We start from the raw sequence: 13,833 nt of genomic DNA on the forward strand, positions 1-13,833 counted from the left end.
TGTCGTACACAGCTTACTGCCCGCTAGCGTTCGATTTCTCCTTGGTTAGAAAGAATCTTTAGCCATGAAACAACTTACAGTGGCGTAGTCTGGACTCAGAAACCAGAGTCGTTGGAAAACGACTACTGCCTCCCTCCAACAGCCACTCTCTTAAGCAACTGACGCCTTCAGCGACAGGAAGGACATCTGAGACCAAAGTTAAAACATTTTTCCAAACCTTGGGTACAGCAGAGCACGTTCTAGACGGAGTAGACGCTAACTAAAGGAAGAAGAAGATGAGTAGCCGAGTAACTTACACCGGGTGACCCTCTTAAGAGACGTCAGGTGAATTTTCTCTGATGTTTCGGTACGTATCTGCGATTTCGTTTCTGCAACGTGTAGCTGGAGGGAGCCAAAACAAATATTGATCATCACGTCGTTCAGGTGACGTCGATGGAAACTATCGGTTTTTTTCCATTACATGCAAAATTTTTGAAGCGGAATTTTATATGCCCTTTCGATGGAGGGATCCTAAATTAGCCCAGATCGATATCATTTTATAGATATGTATTAGCTTAGACAACAAAACACGAGGAATAGCCTATACCCTAGCAACGACTGAGCGTCGGCTGCTACACTAAAGTGGCAATCAGCGTGGGTCCAATGTTCAAGTGTGTGTGAATTCCTAAGGGACCAAACAGCTGAGGTAATCGGTCCATAGACTTACTTACTGCCGGCCGGAGTGGCCGTGCGGTTCTAGGCGCTACAGACTGGAACCGAGCGACCGCTACGGTCGCAGGTTCGAATCCTGCGTCGGACATGGATGTGTGTGATGTCCTTAGGTTAGTTAGGTTTAATTAGTTCTAAGTTCTAGGCGACTGATGACCTCAGAAGTTAAGAGGCATAGTGCTCAGAGCCATTTAAAGCATTGGAACTTACATACTAATTAGACTAACTTATGCTAAGAGTAGCCGGCTGAGGTGGCCTTGCGGTTTTAGGCGCTTCAGCTCGGAACCGCGCGAGTGCTACGGTCGCAAGTTCGAATCCTGCCTTGGGCTTGGATGTGTGTGATGTCCTTAGGTTAGTTATGTTTAAGTAGTTCTAAGTTCTAGGGGACAGATGACCACAGATGTTAAGTCCCATAGTGCTCAGAGCCATTTTTTTAATATCGCGCTAGACTAATTTGAGACCGCTATAACGAATGGGCACGTCAACTTCCTATTAGTAAATCATTTTGTTTCTTAACGGGAAACAAATTGACACTTTCCACCGACGATGGTATTCGCGAAAAGACGTCATGAGCAGTATTTGTTTTAGCTGACTCTAGCTCCATATACAGCAAAAATGAAATTGCCAATATTTCCCAAGACACTAGGAAAGACGTGCCTGACGATTCTCAGAAGTGTATGTGGTAGATCGGTGCACATTTCGTATACATATGGACCAAAATGTCTGCCGCTTGTGGTCTCACGGTAGCGTTCTCGCTTGCCGAGCACAGGGTCCGGGTTCGATTCCCGGCGGGGTCAAGGATTTTCACCTGCCTCAAGGTGATTGGGTGGTGTTGTGTCGTCTTCATCATCATCATTCATTCTCATTATGGACGGAGGAAGGCAATGGCAAACCACCTTCACTAGGACCTCACCTAGTACAGTGATGCGGGTTTCCCACATAATTCCCCTACGATCTGTGAAGGAGTATGGGACTAGATCATTATCATCATCGAGGACCAAAATATGACGTTCACCGGCAGGTGGGGGCGTCGCGGGCACCCTTGCGAACTAGCGCCAGTGCCGGAGTCGCGTGTCGCACGCATGCGCACAGGGATGCAGCCGTCCCGGGCAGCGGCAGCGCCTGGCGAGGGTCGGTGGAGCGGCGCGGCAGGGGATAGAGCCGGGAAGGGTAGGGAAGGGAAGGGCGGAGGGGCGGAGAGGGCGCCGTGGCAGCCCAGTGCGCCGCCAGCGCTCTTCCCCGCCGCACGGTCCGGGGCCGCAGCCACAGGTGGTGTGTGCCCAGCTGCCAGCTGCCTGTGGTGAGCGAGGCGATGACCGGCGTGACGTGAGAGCCAGCGGCCGCCACACCACGCTCCGACACCGGCCGCCCAGACTCACTGCGCCCTCGCCGGTAGCCAGCTCGCCGCAGCTGCAACAGGTACTGCCGGCTCCCACAACCCATTCTTCTCCTCGAGCCATCACATACAAACAGTTTCCAAAGTGACTCCACATGTCGTTACAAGTCCACATAACTACAATCTGGACTCTGCAGGATTGCTAACGTCCAGCTGTCGTAAACAAACGGGACAGGCTTCTGATTTTAAGCAAATCCACTGCCACTCATTTAGGCAGGAATAGCCGTATGCACAAAATGAAATTAAACGCTAGGCAGATGGAGCAACACTGAGTGGTAACGTATGAAGTCTGACGCAACATTCAAGGTGTTGCGATGCAAATAATTTCCCTGCCCCTATCTTTTCTTTGCGGTGTCTGGTTTGGAAACAGGAGTTCTACAGTTTCATTCAGTTCTTTTATATACACTTTTACATAATTTATTTTGAACTATTTTTGGGATCACAGCCTCATTTTAAGCTATTCATTCTTGTAACCACCCGCACTATATCCCTGCAACCTGTCATCTGTGGTTACAGAAAAGAAACGAAATACAAATAAATATAATACAAAACCATGATTTCCAGTTGTGTTCCTATTCTGAAACCGATACCTTACGTGCAACAGACGCCCAAATTTAAATCTGCTACGTAAATAATGGAGATCACGATCGGTGCCGCGTGTTTTGTTCATTTTGTATCCAAAAAGACACGGATATCCTTTGACTATTTTTGAAGGTTCTTTTTCTTTCAATACGTCTAATAGTTTCCAACTATTCTCATCGTCCTGGCGTTGAGACGAACAGTCTGCTGTCACAGTTGTGACCTTCGTAATTGGGGCAACGTGCGAGACACTGCAGACGGTTCTTTATATCAAAACATTCTGACAAAAAGCCTCTTTGTCCTCAGAAGCCTTACCAGGTAGAGTGCGAACACACCTGGTGTATCTTGTTTCGAGAATTAATTAGGCTAGAGTGACTACATATTTCTCTTCTTTTTCTCACGCTTGTTACAAAGTACATGATGCGTGGAGAGGCAAAACGTGGATTCCTCTTCAGAAAACGCTAACAGAGATTAATTACTCTAACTTAAGTTTGTCTATAAGCAGAAGTTCACTAGGAACACAGTGCGAGAGAATAAAATAGAGGATTCTCATATATACGAGATAATATTTTTAACCTATATATGTCGTCTGTGTAGTGCGATGGCATATTCTACTTCCGACAGTTATTGTTACACATGATTTAGTGTTGTCATATTACATGACCTTATTTTAAAGACAATTTTCTTTTATTTAATAACCGTTGATGCACTTTAAACACTGACCTTAATTGAGCTACTTCTGTCGGTAATAGTAATGAATGAGGATATTTAATGTGCTATAATTGTGAGCGAAGCTACTTTTATTCATATTTATGCAAGTCTCTCCTCGAGAAACGTGCGGTTCTCGAAGATGTACCACTTGAAATATTGTGGATGTACAAATGCAGACTTCTACTAAGGGGAAGATATGTGACTGAAATTCAACTGCGCACCACGTACACCCGCAGAAATTTCCTACATTTACATAATGTATCGTGCGACACATAGGTGCAACTGGTACTTAGGAAACTATATGTTCAAATACAAGTTAAATATACTACTACAACTGATAAAAACTGCGGCCATTCGAGAGAGAACGCTGCAGGAGCCTTGAGTAAGCTTTTATTTAGGAGCTCAAGCATACAAATATTTTCTGTAGCTATCACGCTGTGATATTACACGAGGGAACAAAATAAAGCGGCTTTTAAAATAAACGTGAATGCCATAGCGGACTGCTGAAAAGAACGTTGAATTTACATAGCAGTAGACTGAAATCCGCAAATGATACTTAAATGATTATACTGAAATATTTATAAAAAAATATAATGGAAAATTATTTACGGTATTCTCTTGTGCCTTTCCTGGATCACTTAATTTAAGTAAATGGATGGAACTGTAAGTGTGCTACAACTTTCTTACTACTGTTGCATTAATAAGTTTATCGATTATTGAAATTGTAAAATACGTATAAGGCAGTCAAATGAAAACGAGACAATTGTAAAAAAGTAATTTGTGTATCATTTCAAAAGTAACCACTGTAGTTGTTAGAACATTTATCCCACTGTGCGGCAAGACGATCAGTGGCTTCGTAGAACAATGTTGGCGGCTGCCTACGGAACCATACTGTGCCCAGGTGTGCACCTCTTTGTCTGAGTTAAATGTCATTATTCAGAGCTCCAAAAATATGGAAATCGCACGGGGAGAAGTCGGGGCTGTATGGGGATGCTGGTGGGCTTTCTATTGCAGCTTCTGCACCGTAGTCGAAGCACCTGTTGTAACAAGTGGGCGGACATTATCCTGCAACAGAAAGATACCGTCCGTCAACAAGGGCTTTGGATTTGATGGCGCTCTTAATTTTTTTCAGGGCGTCCATGAACCGCTGTCCCTTTTGGAGCCTTGTCCCAGAAAATCAATGAACAGGGGGCCCATACAGTCAAAGAAAAATGTCATCTTAAGTTTAGCGTACTTAAGGTGACTATTGCTTCGGGCACTCTCAAAAGATTTCGCAGCGAAGCCCTATCACACCGTCCATACATCCCCGACCTCCCTACATATGATTTCCATAGTTTAGGAATGCTGAAGAAAGACGGTCGTGGCCACCTCTCTGAATCGAACGAAGAGGTATACACGTGACAACAAATACGGTTCTGTAGGCAATCGGAAACATTTTTCCCTGGAAGCATCGACCACTTTGTCTCGCAGTGTGATAAATGTATTAACAGCTGTGGCGATTAGTTTTTAAACAATAAATAGTTTACTTTTTTTAAGTTTTTCATTTGACTGCCTCTTATTAACCACATCGATTGACCACACGTATTTTTCCAAAAATAAAATGGTTTCAGTGTGCAGGCAGTGAATCATTCACGATTAGAAAAGCGCCCCAAAATATTATTTTATGAACTAATCTGCAAGGCTTTAGCAAAGTCATGGACGCAGCGTAACACGAGTATATAATGCTATTTATCATGATCCTTTTGATGAGTATACCTCTGAATGGTAGGGGCATTATTTCTCAGGCTGGTACAATATACTACCAAATTTCGCCTAACTCTCATGCTACAACAGGATTCCTTGAGCCGAGTGCAAAAAATAAATAAATAAATAAGTTTCTAGTACTGAAGCAAAAATTTTGGAAGCTTAATTTTGTAAAATGAAGACCCGATTTCATTTTAACCAAATTTTTACGTATAATTCAGGAACCACAAAGGTGCGCTTGTTGTTCGATGCCGACTCTGTTGCCCAATTCTTCTGTATGAATCAACCTTTACGTGATCCAGAAGGGTGCAGAAAGCCTTCTTTCATACCATGCTACAGACAGCCATTGATGTAGTTTCGCGTAATGATGTATAATATGTATTTACTGAATTTCAAAATTAGCTTGCTTCAATATTGCGGATCTCATTCCAGAGAGTTCGTAGTTTTTGGTGGCTAAACAAAAAAAGAGCAAATACTGTCTATACACCTGTAGGTACAAGCGTTCCCGGTATATATTATAACGTGCAAGAAAACGGCTGTGGTCCTCTGATGGTTTCTGCAAACAAATATTTGTGTGCAGGAGTTATAAAGTTAGTCGGAAATGCAGGAAGTCTTGCACAGACGCATTTGCGGAAAAGAGATTAAAAATTAATTTATAATCGGTCTATGGTGACTGTCTTCAATATCTGCAAACAATTTTTCAATCATAGTAACATCGTTTGTACTCAGATCTCGAAAATGGTCATCTCAGACCTGAAATTAATTATCTGTTAGAAATTACTGTGGAATAAAAATATAAAGCCTTTCCATAGTAACGGTGAATATTTGCGACTATCTCGTAACACATTAAAGAATATTTGATAATTCAACCATTGCATCAGACAATCGCTATACTGCTTCTTCAAAACTGTTCGTCAACATGCAACCGTAACTAAACTGAAAGAACTCAGGTAAGGAGTAAATTCGAAGATATTTTGTTTGTATGCGATCGTCTTAAAAATTCTCAGCAGTCTAATTAGATGCGCTTCAAGGTGGGGGCTAAGCAGATACATTTGGTTTAAGATAAAGTTGACAAATACGGCATGTTTACAGCACAACACACCGTACGGTGACTTGTCGATTAAGAATATAACTGCCGATTATCATGTTCAAATACACAAGAATTTAAAAAGCTGATGTCGTTCACATACAGTGTCATACAGGACGCTTTGAATCTGAAAAGTCTTGTGGGGCGAAAGCAGGATTACGGGGGAAGTGCTTCCGATACGGGGCGGGAGAAATTCCGTTCCGCAGTACAGGGCCGCGTTTAGCTGCACTCTGCGCCTGTAATGGAGACAAACCGCGCAGCATGCGGTGCCGTTCGCACTAAATTAGACGTATGGGCTGTGGGCGACGGCAGCCGGCTGCTTCTCGCGGGGAGGGAACGACTCTCAAGGGAGGCCGAAGCCGCGCTGCGCCTTTCCTACGTACAGACTGTAGTCTGCATTAGGGCGCACCCTAGCAAATCCTCCAGGAAAATATACGCGAAAGTACAGCTGTATAGCGGGCGAAAACCTAGGACCAGAATCAAATAGTGCTCAAAAGAAAAATGATACGGAACATTTTTCTCCAACTTCTCTATATTTCAAAGCAGGAGAGAGCCTATGTGTAATCGTTAAAAGTTTCCAAAAGCTAAACATTTTTACACAGAAATGAAATACTGACGTTACGCAGTTCAGCAAAGCATTGACAAATCCCTGTGTTAAATACTGCTTAACACTTAGAGCTCCTAGAAACCCATGTAATTAGGTACTATAAAATTAAACAAATACATATTGGTAGTATAAAGTACTTGACTGTGCATTACACACAGATACAGTGAGATTCAGGTGCCCCTACCGATAGCTCTTATGCAGATTCTGTGCCTTCAAAAACCACACATGGCAGTGTCACTTTCTCTCGAACAATATGTGCGAACTATTAATTCTAAAGAAAAAATGGGAGATTTTTGCTGGAAATTTCATGTAATTGATTTTTGTACTGGTATACATTTTCGCTGTAGGCCCCGGTTTTAGTATTATTCAAGAAAAACGCGTTTGTAGGTCACTTCTGCAATTTTTCTTACATAATTCGGAAACTAAGCCCTCTAGCAAAAACAGTACAAAATTTAACGGTGTTAAGATTCCTAAAAATTCTGTACATTTTTTGTTATTGGACTAATAGTTTGCATGTGGTTAGCGAGGGAAACCGGAAATATGCGACAGGTATCGCGTAAAACTGATGAGCAGAGCTGCGGAATCACCCAGTACATACAACACCAGCCAATCATGTGTTAAATACTTGTTGTCCAACATTTTCAGCGTCATTTTCAAATGGGGCAAGCAAAAGTGTGTAGTTACGTATGTCACCTGCATATTCCTCTTGAGATGAACCTGAAAAGATTAGAAAATTAGTTTTTGCAAATAAAAAAATCGTAAGCGGCGATTCCATTATTGGTATTTACAAATAGCATAGAAATGTCTCCAGATAGAGTAAAAATACTTTAATGTTGCATTGGGTACCGAGAGAACGTTGCTTATTCGCCTCAATAAAATAATTTTTAACCTACTTGCATGAGTTAGAAAATACGAATATCGCGTATCTGAACCTATTACTGGTTCAACGTCTGCCATATCTGTGAATACTTTTAGTCGGAAGGACATTTAGTAAGAAACAGTTTTAATGTGTGTAGGCCATAGTGCACTGGCATTATAATAGCTATTTTGGCTACTCTATCCAGTTAGTCACTTTATTTCCTGCTCTCTTGCGAATCGAAAAAATACTTATCTACCGCTGTTAATATTATCTTAATGTCAACGTTCATGCACGCTGGATCTCAACAAGATATCTTGATAGCCACGTCTATCTTGACAGCGTCATTCTTTACATGTTTACGTTGGCGAACATGTATTCTGATAAGTGGTTTCAGATGCTGATCATCAATTTCGCCGCCCGACATAAAGTACTCGCTTACATAGTGATTAAAATTCTTCTGGGTAATATGCCGCGTCATTTCTAAAAAACTAACAACAATAATAAATTAAAACCGACGTTTCGGCCGAATTGCAACGGCCTTCCTCTGGGCACGACTGGTTTTGCATGGGGTAGGTGCTACTATTTATTACAGACTATCTATGTCTGACGTCACGGTTGTAGAATTTTAATTGGCCCTCTAAAATGATTGGCTAGTCATGACGTAAGGGAAGATGGAAGGAAAGGGGCTATTCGTGGATATCCATGTCGTCAACGATTGGTAGCTGACCGCCAATCAGCGTTCCGCTTCTGGTCGGCAAGTTTTCCTCCTGATGTGCGCGGAAGTGGACTGACAGTTGCTCTACAGCTGTTTATGTAGATACGTCCGTGTCCCGTGTAGCACCTACTCCATGCAAAACCAGTCGTGCCCTGAGGAAGGCCGTTGCAATTCGGCCGAAACGTCGGTTTTAATTTATTATTGTTGTTAGTTTTTTAGAAATGACGCGGCATATTACCCAGAAGAATTTTAATCACTATGACACCGGCCGCGGAAGCCTACGTTCTTATACTCGCTTACATTTTAGGTCGCCTGTGGAAGGATGCAATTGTAATAGCTCAAAGCGCCGCCTGCAGTTCGAGAAGAAAGTTGCTGCAATTACATATCTCCCAAACATTTCAATCATTGATTTGTGCGGGGAAATATGCCCACAGTGTAGTGGTTGTTAACCTTTTCAGTCCTGACACGAGTTGTCAACAAAGAGCGAGAGCCTTATTCCAACAGTTAAGATTTGTGTCTTCACACATAATGTGTTAAACATAGCCCTAGTAATAATGCAGCGTCAGCTACCTAGGATATTCTAAGTGCGTTTAAATATCCATAGAAGCAATTTCCAGTGGACTGTACAAAGACGGTCTGCGTGCGTATATTATGCCATTGCATTAAAATCTCATGTTCATGTAGTCCTGGTAAGAAGTAGATTGTATCTGCAATGTTTAAGGTTGAAAATCTCAAACCTTCCACAGCAGACTCACGTTCTCTACAGGTTCGGTTCGGATGGTGTGTGATGTACCGGGAGGGATTTTAAAGGACAGCTTTATCGCACCATTCACTTACTTTTACCGGTTACGACATATCGACTACCGTTTAGTCTCTCTTCGAGTGGAACGCACATCTATCGCTGGTTGCAAGAAAGACCGAGTATGAGTAATGCACTTCCAATTGGATTCTACGTTTTAAATACGAGAAATTCACAAGTTTGACAATAGAGAAGCGTTTGAGCTACTGTTACACGTTTCCCTGTTCTGTCTCTGAGTTCTGTTCATAATACGAAAGTACATGGCCTAATAAATGATTTTGAAAAATATGCCAGTTAAAAAGTCACACTTGTCATCTTGACTAAGTTGTTATATCCATATCTCCCTCAGGACTTAAAATATTAAAATTTTTGCTGCGAGTGCTGGGTATGTGTCATACTATCAGCATGGTACTTCGAATACACATTCATCGATCCTTAATACAGTCGCGAAGTGAGCTATTAAATTTTATCTTGGTGCACTACTATTGCAGTAAGTTTATTCGCGAATACAGAACAGAATATTTCTGTATTATATATAACAGAGTTGGTGTTAAATTATCACGAACTCTTCTGCGATGGATTGTTCGGTACCACGGAGAGGTACTGTACACTGTCCTTGCACTATTTGTTTTTAATTTAGCTAGCTGAATGAAAGCAGAAACCTTATTTAGCTCGATGTATGAAGTCTCTGCAGCAAATCAGGAACGTGTGGTTGATAGAGCTGTAATTGCTTTTCGGCAATGTTGAAACATCCGGCAGTAGAGATATATTGTGCTACGTTCTAGTATGCCATCAGGTCCCACCTTAATACTGTAGCAACAAGCGGTTAAGTGCAATGAGAGTCGATGCAACCTCTCTTTGTGTGTTCAGTACGTTCGTCCAGAGTGATTAATCTTTAGTATCTTTCTCGTAATTCTTTTCCGTGGCTTTGTTTGTTACGTTTTCATTCATTGTTACGATTACTCGTTAGGCTCTTGTAGAAATAAGCTAATGCCGTTGAAAATATTGTTTACCTCGTATTCAGTTTACTGTAGCTACGAAAAATTAGAACGACTTATCGACTTTGCTACTCCAAAGATGTTCTGTAGGTAATCCATTGCAGACGACGTGTTATTACGGAATTTACTTACTATAGGCTTTGCTTGTATCTTCGTAAAGAAAATAAATAGATAAGAATGTATGTCATTGAATATTCTTCTCTTTGGTTGAACTTGCTTCAGTCTTTGAAAATAATTCACATGTTATGTCAATTGACATAAAATAAATCGTCAAGAGACGTTCATTAATACACCTACGACATCTCTTGTAATAAAATTTTAAATTTTTCAACTTAATTTTAATCTTTTAAATCTTTGTTATAATCTGACCATTGTTCACTTACCAAATATAGAAAATGATTTTGGCCTTAGCCAAAGTGTAATACTTCCAGTGATGTGAACAGCGGGGCAGGTATAATTCTGCAGTTCGTTAGATGGACATAGACTAACTGAATTATAATATCACACACATTTGAACGGTTTAGAATCATTAAATTATCATTTTTCTTCAACAAAGTACAAGAGCTATATATAAACGACGTAGAAGTGGTCATAGACATCTCCTCGTATGTGCTGGTCGTTGGCTTGTAGGTTCACCAAGATCGTCCCTTATAAGCCCCGTCACGAAGAAAGTGTATGAGGCTGCTGTACTCTGCTCTCGTTTGGTGACATGCAACAAAAACAATACACACTATTATGAAGTTCCATTTTCTACTCTGAATCACCTAATACACTCAAGATACTCCTTAAAAATAACTGAATTTCACCGAAAGTCGCTCAGCTCCCTAGGAAAGTAGTCTAACCGAAACATTTAGCATATTGTAGACGGTGGCGTAAGTGAGTCGCGAATATCACTGATGGGATAATTAAACGACTGACCCTATTGTCATATTTATGGTTACATATTTTGCAATCTGCCTCTACTTGCACTCTGCGATGCCATTTTTCTGAAACCAGGAGGTAATCTACTTCTTTTTCACGGTAAGAAATGCTTGTAAAGCTGGAGCGATATAATTTAAACTAGAGTATTTTACAAAGGTAGCAACATTATAAGAGGGAATCGTTAACCTTAAGATAATAGATTATGTAATTATCTACGGTAACTTACATTTTCAGGAATTAACAATCGTGTCCTCTTCATTGATAATTCGTCATCATTAACATTGCTGATAAAATATAATTTCAAAAACAGATACGTCAAGACGTAAATTCAAGGGAGGCAGATTAAAATTTATCACCCCGTCAACGACTAATCATAACAGATGGAGCACGATGTCGAACAGCTGGAGGATGAGTAAGGAATCGGCTCTTTGCTTTTCGAAGTAATCGTCCCGGAATTTGTCTTTGCTCGTTAGGACGCCACAACAATGGTAGTACGGGGGTTTCAGCCGCCGTCGAGTGCCTGACCACTGCGCTACGTTCACACATAAGAAGGTCATCTGTTTCCCTTATATTACTTGCTGCAATTAAATCATTAATTTATTATCGTGAGTTATCTTCAAAGGTACCAGAATACCTATTACGGGACATTAATAATTGGTGTACCCAACTTTTTCTTTTATGGCGGCTACTGAGGACACTTTCAATGAAGTGTCTAAATGTCTGTGAAGAAGTGGCAGCCCATTCTACCTCAATATCCGAAACCAAGATGGTAGTGACGTTGGACGATCGGGTCTGGAGTGAAGGCGACGTTGTAAACATCGCAAAGAAGTTCCATTGCGTTCTGGTCGGGATTCTGGGCAGGCCAGTCCATTTCAGGAATTGGGCTGTCTGCAAACTCTTGCCTTACAGATGCTGCTTTAAGACAGGTTGCGTTGTCATGTTAATACAGTCATCTTCGAACTGTTAAAATGGCTCTGAGCAGTATGGAACTTAACATCTTAGGTCATCAGTCCCCTAGAACGTAGAACTACTTAAACCTAACTAACCTAAGGACGTGACAAACATCCATGCCCGAAGGAGGATTCGAACCTGCGACCGTAGCAGCCCCGCGGTTCCGGACTGCAGCACGGCCAACGCGGCCGGTTTCGAACTGTTATCGTCACTTATGCAGTACTCAATGCTGTAAAACGTACTCATAATCTTCTGCATTTAAAGTGTTCTTAAACGCAGTTGAGAAACCCCACCACAATCACGAAGAATGCCGCCATATCGTAACAGCACCATCACATCTCTACTTCACTGATGGCACTACCCGTTATGGCGGGTTCTCCAGGCACTCCCTGGATCCAAACTCTCCATCAGATATAGCGAGATTCATTACTCCAAACCACAGTCATCTTCGAACTGTTAAAATGGCTCTGAGCAGTATGGGACTTAACATCTTAGGTCATCAGTCCCCTAGAACGTAGAACTACTTAAACCTAACATCTAAACCGTTGCTTAATACTGGCTTCAGAAATGAGTGTCTTTCGAGTAGCTGCTTGATCAATGCTGTTTTTTACAAAAACCTTCTTTAGTGCTTGACGGTCAGTGTCCTTCAGTACACGAGGTCTATTTCGTCTGCCGTGTTACAATGTCCATTGCAGGTTCAGGTATGATGACAGCATATTATTTGGCTATGAATATACGTAACAGAAGTTTTACACGATATTAATAGTCATAAAGAGACATTATTAATAACCTTCCTTGTCTTCTTAATTCATACATTTCACATTTGCCATGGCTTATATCGTGGATACATTAACCTGTGAACTTGCAAACTCAATCAATTAAATACGTTACATAGGCATACGTATTGCAGAAATTTCATTACTCTACATTACTTTTTTGGTGTTGCAACTTTTTCTGTCAATTTGCATACAGTGTGGTTAAAATTAAATTTCCAGTTTTAAAATGCTGTAGAAGAAGAACCATTGCGCATAAAGAGGTCAAATTTGAATGGAATATTATCAAACTAGGGGGAAGCGTTAAGGAATTAAAAAAAAAATTATTGCTAGATGGCGATGTAAGCTTAAATTGGGTGGCCTAAAAATAGGTGTGTGACTGTACGACGGCTATGGTGTCACTTGCATTTTAAACCAATCACGGCGCAACTTCCTGCATTCAGCAGTTGTGGCACTGATGGATACAGAAGCTCATCAACCACGGAGAGGTCGTACCACATTAGATGGGAGAAACCGTGTTTGAACTGTCCTGAGGCCAAAAAATTCATAAAAGGCAATAATGAAATCGGTTCTGAACTGTCATGAGACAGATGCAAGACAAATTCAGCTCACTCCCCACCGTTTCCTACTATACGGTGGAAACGAGAAAAAACACGTATCGCAAGAGATGGAAGCTTTCCCGGGGTCACGTTCAGAATGCATTGCGCAGTGCATGCTTTTAATTTAGCTACGATCGTAATGGAAGCACTAAACACAGCATCTTTTAGATAAGCCAATTGTCAGAAGTCATTTGGATTAAGATCGGGTGATCTTGATGATCAGTCTCAAGGGAAATGACGACTGATAATTCCAGCGGAAACTTTGATGAGCGAGCAGGTTTTCGGTTTCTCACGTTGTACAATTCTGTGTGTTGATCTATCCTCGTAAATTGGCTACGTACATCCACAAAATGTTCCATGGTCATTAACTGTCCACTTCCAGGAGAG

General features: G+C 41.4%; 1 protein-coding gene across 1 annotated transcript in view; it reads left to right on the top strand.

The window, feature by feature from the left end:
- Nucleotides 1–1,941: 1,941 nt before the first annotated feature.
- Nucleotides 1,942–13,833, top strand: part of LOC126355430 (uncharacterized) — a 1,825,973-nt gene continuing 1,814,081 nt past the window's right edge. The window contains exon 1 of the mRNA XM_050005738.1: nt 1,942–2,127. The gene's annotated coding sequence lies outside the window, so the exon portion shown is untranslated. The remainder of the gene's footprint in view (nt 2,128–13,833) is intronic.

The sequence above is a fragment of the Schistocerca gregaria genome, chromosome 3 (assembly GCF_023897955.1).
Source record: "Schistocerca gregaria isolate iqSchGreg1 chromosome 3, iqSchGreg1.2, whole genome shotgun sequence".
Taxonomy (NCBI): Eukaryota; Metazoa; Arthropoda; class Insecta; order Orthoptera; family Acrididae; genus Schistocerca; species Schistocerca gregaria.